Consider the following 6661-nt stretch of genomic DNA (forward strand, 5'->3'; position numbering starts at 1 on the left):
AAGTATTATCCTAAGTGAAACAAGCCAAGCAGAAAAAGACAAATACCACATGATCTCACTTATTTGTGGAATATAATGATCATAACAGTCTGAGGAATAGGGTAGACCCAGAAACATGGAAGTAGGGTACAGACTGACAACCCTCAGAAGAGGGGGTAGTGGGGGGAGGGAAGAGATAAACCACAGAACTTATATGCATGTACACATAACCAATGGACATGGACAACAAAGCCGGGGACAGGGTGTCAATGGGGTAAAAAAGAAGAAACATCTGTAACAAAAATACAATTTAAAAAAAAGTACAATAAGCATAATAGTGTGTTAGGAAGACAACTAAAAGTAACTCAAGGCTAGCTTGATTCTCACTGAATAAAAACAATAGGCTAAATACTGAGCTCCTAGTAATCAGTGCCTTGGTTGCCATATCGGTACTCACAGGGGTAGTCATCTTGGTACTCACCATAGTACTCAATGGTATTCTGCCTGGTAGTCACTATCGCTGATTTCTGACCCTTTGGTTCTCGTTCCTTGGCTCCTGTTGTGAATGGTGGTTCTGTTGGAGCTGGAGTGACACAGTACTTGGAATCATACACTTGCCACCCAAGCCCATACACGTTTATTCCTTTCTGGGAAGTGACTTTGTTGGTGCCCATCTGTAGAGAAATTGTCGAGTTGTCCACAGGCTGTAAGGTGAGCTTCTGGTCGTAGATGTCTCTCCTGGTATCTGGCACTAACATCCCTGCCTGGCTGGCCCCTTTGTTGGTGCCCATCTGCAGAATGATTGTGGTCTGGTTGAAAGGTTTGTCAGTTTGCATCTTGGGATCGTAAAGGTGCCTCCTGGTCCCATAGGCAGTTATGCCTGCCAGGCTGGAGCATTTGTTGGTTCCCATCTGAAAGCCAATGACACTCTGGCCGGCTTTTAATTTTCCTTAATTGAAATGTGTGTGTTTTTCTTCGTGTTTCACTCCAGTGTCAATGGTTTATAGAATCTTTTTGTTTCAGCCGGGCCAGCCAGGACCACCAGCGTTGTCTGGACCTGGGTCATGTTTCCATTCTCAAAAAGATCATTTGCATCAAATATGTTATAGGGCTTCATGCCATAAGCCTGAATAGCTTTAATAAAGTTGCCAGTATTCTCCAACTGAGGCCAGTTTAATGAGGACTCGAACTTCTTCACTGAGCCCAGCTGCAGCTTGTTTATGAGTTGGCACAGGATTATGCTGTTCTTCAGGTCCAGCTGAAATTTGGTGCCAGTGCTCATGCCGATCACCTCCTCCATCCATTTGCAGAGGTCTTCCTCGGTCTGGTGGTCATACTTGGAAGCCATCTGTTCTTGACCTCGGCCGAGAGCCCCTGTGGGAAGGGCCCTTGTTGAAGTGGGTCATGGTGGTGGATGGAGTGAAGAGCCTGTGCTGGGTTCTGGGTCTCACCCTGGGCTTTGAGCTCCAGGCCTGGGAGTAGCCGCAGGGCAGACGGTCGGAACTCGCTCCCCTGGGTGGCTCAGTCCCATGCAACATTAAGGTTCTTCATTGAAAGAATAATTAAATAGCTTTACAGGTCCGTCAAAGAAGTCATTCTCAGCTAAACTGTGAAGTTGCTAGAGGGATGAAAAATTAAATTTCATCATCATTAAATCATTTGAACAGTATTTCTATACTTTTACTCTAGGGTGGCAGTTAAAGAGGAGAAATTATATGTAAGTATTTGAGTTCTATTTGACTGTACCATCAGAAAATGTGTCTAAAATTCACAACTTTATTCACTAAGAAAGAATGACTGAGACTCACAAAAATGAATTTAATTAATACCGAGTTATCCACTCATTTTTCCCTCTTTTATCAGCATTTTGATTAGAACACCAATTATTACTTGGTAAGAAATAAAAGTGCTTAAAATCAGGCTTTTATATACAATGTCTTACTCTTTCATTTAAAAAAATTGTTCACGTTTGATTTCAAGGGATCAAATGTGGAGTACAGTGACTCCAACCTAGCTTCTGCACACACATTAGAATATCCTTTGAGGAAGACCGAGGATAAAAGTGAGATCTAACCAACCCTCCTTCACCAGGTCATTTAATGACATCTCTGTGTGGTGAACCATGCAAATTGGTCTTCACCGCTTCCATTCCACTCTCCTCCTGGCTGGAGTTGTGGAAGCTACAACTGAAGCTATGTTCTTAGTTTAAATTAAAATGATGACATTTGGAAGGTGAGAGTGGGACAAGGTCCTCTGTCCTCCCCATTGAGCTTTTTCTACCAGGAAGCAAAAAGTCTTGGAAATGTTAGGTTTTCTTTTCAGTTTTCCAGTAACACTTCTCCGTCCTGAGGGATTAGGTGTTATTAGAGTAGCTGCAGCACCTACTATCTATTCTGGCTTCCTATCCCTGGATCATGGCTAGTGGGTGGGTCTTAAAATCACACTACTAGAGGTATTGAAGGTAGAAGCTCTCCTAGGAAGTCAGTTCTGTTTTATTCTGGGTGAGAGGATGCAACAGTTTTAATTTAGAAATTTAGAAGATGAAAGAATTTATGTATAACATAACACAGGAATCATTTTCCCACTGGAAACCTTGTTGTTATTGGGTTGAAACTTCAAAAAGGTTATTAAATGAACAAGGGGTAAATGTAAAATTAGATAGGGTTTTTGAACATATTACTAAAAAATGTTTTTTAATAGAACACCCATCCAAACTGCCACAGATAAATGAGATCTACATACTCCTAATTTTTCATAACAATGCTGACTTAAAACACTAAGAATCTAATTTTTGGTTAGAAAATATAATTACAATAACTACAGAGTACATATTTCCAGTGAATAAAACACCATATTTATATCCAGTTATCAGATGTGAAAATGAAGTAACAAGAATCCAAGCTATAAGAAAACATCACACATAATCTCTGTCCTGGGTTTGGTTTCCATCCAATCTTGTAATCTTTTCATGACCCAAAGAAACACCCATCACTTCCTCTCTAGCAGAGATGTTTCAACATTCTCCTTAACTCCACGTCCAACTACTTTCCCTCTCACATTTGGTGATGTTCTGATTGTCTTAGCTTGAGTCAACTGCCCATCCATCCGCTAGGGGAACAGAGGGTGTTGAAATTAAGAATGCCACCAAGACTGCACACAAGGTAAAGTAACTCCTCCCAAAGCAAGGAGGGAATGGATGCCAGTGGCCAAAGGATGCAGACTCCTTGGCATGGCATATATGACCCATCATAACAAGACACTGTATAACTTCAGCATGTTCTTCCACCTCCTCTCTTCATGCCCTCCCAGCAGTCACATGTGCCACCTTCTTTGCCAGCTACCTATTTTTGTACTATCATTCCTTACACTTAGCTTGATCCTCCCCAGTTCAATTATCAAGACCCCATTCAGTTCTCATCTGTTTAGAAAGTCTCTTCTGACAACTCTTCCTCTCTCACCTCCCCTCCAGATCAGATGCCCATCTCACATGTTCCCATACCACCCCTAGTTATTATGATATGTTCAAATTGTCTGTGTACTTTCTATCTCCCCATAGATTGTGGGCTCCCTAACAGCAGGTCAATGTAACTTACCTCACTAATCCTTGATGCTTAATGGCACTGCAAGTATGCAATAGGCATTAAAGCTTACTGAATGTGCCCTGGCCAGTTTTGCTCAGTGGTTAGAGCATGGGCCTGTGCTCCAGAGAGACCCAGGTTCGGTTCCCGCTAAGGGCATGTACCTCGGTTGCCGTTTGTCCCCGGCCCTGGTTGGTCGTGTGGGTGGCATCCACTCGATGTATCCCTTTCACGTCGATGTTTCTCTCTCTCTCTCTCTGTTCCTCTCTCTCCCTCCCACTCTACCTGAACAAAAAATGGAAAAATGTCCTCGGATGAGGATAAAAAAAAAAAAAGCTTACTGAATGCATATAATAAGTTCCATTACTTATTAATAATCCCTAGTCCGTGCTGGGAAATATCAAGTTCAAACTTTTCAATTCTTTTAGACTGCTTACCAAAAGTGTTTGTTTTTACATTACCATATTGGTATTTTGACATGACAATATTTTTACATTAGTATGTCATATGAGGCCTGCTTCCTGAGCCACAGGGCAGTAAGTAGTCTTATCCTCATCTTGTTTGTTGATTCTCGTCAGCCTTAGACACAATAGAGTGGCCTTTGTCAATTTAGCACACAAAATTGTATTCCTTAGGCCCATGTGCTTCAATGCTGTGCAGCAACTCATATCAGACCATTTGATCTATCTAAAAGTTCTGCGTTCTAAGCTGGTCACCATTATACCTTCCAGTGTTCATCTGCATCATGGGACTAGGAGTGTCTGCCTTATAGTTCTTTAAACAGGAACATATGTGTAAAGCATCTAGCACAATGTGAGCCATAGAGTATGTTTTTCCTAATAAGTTGAGTGCAGCCAGGGGAAGGACTTACTTTTTTTTGTGGCACATGCCCCCAGCGGGAACCGAACCTGTGACACTCTGGTCTACAGGCCTACGCTCAACCGCTGAGCCAAACTGTCTAGGGCTGGGGAAGGACTTATTTCTACTGAGCTGTGTGATACAGGACCCTCTCCCCCTTAAAAAGGTTAAGAAACAACAGGATGTAGTAGGGACTGCTAGTTATCTTATCCAAATGCATTTCCCCCTTCTTTATTGGAAGAAGATTTTATTCAAGGCGGAAATGTGCTTAAGACTACATCTCCCAGCTAAGTTCCTATATATAAGGTGTGGGTAGAAGCTGTTGGATGGGGCTTCTGGAAAGGCCCTTTCGAAAATAAGGATGTGATGACTAGAGCTCCACATTTACGTTTTTGGCCCACAAGATAAATTTAAGGATGGAAGCCAATATGTAGATGAAAAAGCAAAACCAGTTTGGATTCGTGGGCTACCTACCTAACTCTTTCATGATAACGTTTTAAAACCTATGGGTAGAATATAAAAATTCTGGAGGTTTCTGTCACATGTCGGTGAACCCCAGCAGCCCATCTGTTAACGTAGCAGTTACGGGGTGCCTACTGGGCCGTGCTCTAATTCCAGCATCTCCCATCCCCAGTAGAGTCCTTGAGAACACCCTAGGACCAGCTGGAGGCTAGCTGGCCAGTGTCAGGCCAGGATAGCATTAGCAGTACAAAGGCAGGGAGACTGGCAGTAGCTCCCCGTCCTGGGGGAAAAGCAGGCCGAACCCTGGACTCTTCTTCCCGTTCCTTATCCCCCGGACCTTCCAGTCTGGTCTAGGAGCGCAGCGGGAGTCAGAGCCGAATTTGGGCACCCCGCCGCCGGGCAGAAGCAGGCTGGCGCTCCCGCAGCCTCTCATCAGACACTGCCCTCCCGCCGGCCCACCACTCCCCGAAGCCCCTGTCACCGCGCGGCCGCGCCCCCGACCCTTCACGCTCACGACGCCCTCGGATGCGCCCACGCCCGCTTTGAGAGCGTTTAGAGCCTCCCGTGCCGTCACGGCCGCCACGGGCTGCCATTGGCTGGAGCGTATCACGTGTGACGGCGATTGGTGGCGAAGGCGGGGCTCCCGGGGCGGCGGGGCGTGGTCCGCGCGCCAAACGGTTGGTGGGCGTGTAGGTGAGGCCGTGAGGGGTGGCGGCGCCCCCTGTCCTGCGGAGGGTGGGCCCGCACCCCCGCTTTCTCTGGGCTCCAAGCGCGGCCTGTGGGAGCCTCGCCGACCGGGGGCAGCGGGGCCGGGAAGGAGGCGCCGACCTCTGCGTTGGCAGCAGCGCCGGCGGCTCCCGGGCGTTCTGACGTCCGGCTCCTATGCGGTGAGCCTGGGGCGCCTTTGCTGGGGGAAGGGGTCTCGGGCCGCGCATTCGGGGGCTGCGGGGCGCCGCAGGGTCCGACCTGGTCTCGAGAAGCCGAATGTCGGGATTCTCACGTGGAAACTCCTGACTTTCTGATGTTGGCCACTAGCGAAAAGTAAATCATTGAACGCTGGGGGAGCTGAAGGAGAGCTGTGTGACTGATGCAGACCTGGTTCTGCCCGGTTCGTGGTCTAACCCGGCCAAGTGGCCTCTGGGAGGGCGTTCCGCGCTCATATTCTTGGGGACAACAAGGACTCAAGCAATACAGTGCCTCGTGCCCTCCCAAAGGTCTGCGACGTCAGCAGGTGTACAGTCTCTCTGACTTTAAGGTCCAGGGGGATTAGGAGAGTAAAGGTGCAGAAAGGCTCCTGGGGGACAGGGATAATGGGGAAAAGGTGGGAAACACTACTTTAGGGGAAGAGAAGCAGACGTTCCTGAATAGTTAGTTGTGTGCAGATTAAGGGATTAAAGCAAACTAGCGTTCATACACGTACGTACACACACACAATTTTATTTGGTCTTCACGACAAGGTAAGTATCATCCCACTTTTCTGTGTGAAAAAAATTAAGGCACAGACGGATTGGGTGATTTGCTGCAGACAGAGCCTTAATGAAAGAACTGAGATTAAACCCAACTCTGCATGGCCCCAAACCCACCCGCTCATCATGTTGTCTCTCAGCCTCCAGTCCAGTTGTGTCCAGACCTCCCTGTCCACAAAAACTCCACCTTGTGAGTTTTAAAAGGTGCAGACTCCCAGCCCCACCTTCAGAAGTGTGGATTCAGTATCTGGAACCTGGCCTGGGGGTCTGCATTTTAACCATTCACCGTGCTGGTTACCCAGGGAGCATTTTGAGAAC

The 6661-nt window shown here is 46.6% G+C and overlaps 1 pseudogene; it reads right to left on the reverse strand.

The window, feature by feature from the left end:
* Positions 1–398: 398 nt before the first annotated feature.
* LOC118630048 lies at positions 399–1385 on the reverse strand (annotated as a pseudogene).
* Positions 1386–6661: the final 5276 nt, after the last annotated feature.

This window comes from Molossus molossus, unplaced genomic scaffold (assembly GCF_014108415.1).
Source record: "Molossus molossus isolate mMolMol1 unplaced genomic scaffold, mMolMol1.p scaffold_m16_p_14, whole genome shotgun sequence".
In the NCBI taxonomy this organism is placed as follows: Eukaryota; Metazoa; Chordata; class Mammalia; order Chiroptera; family Molossidae; genus Molossus; species Molossus molossus.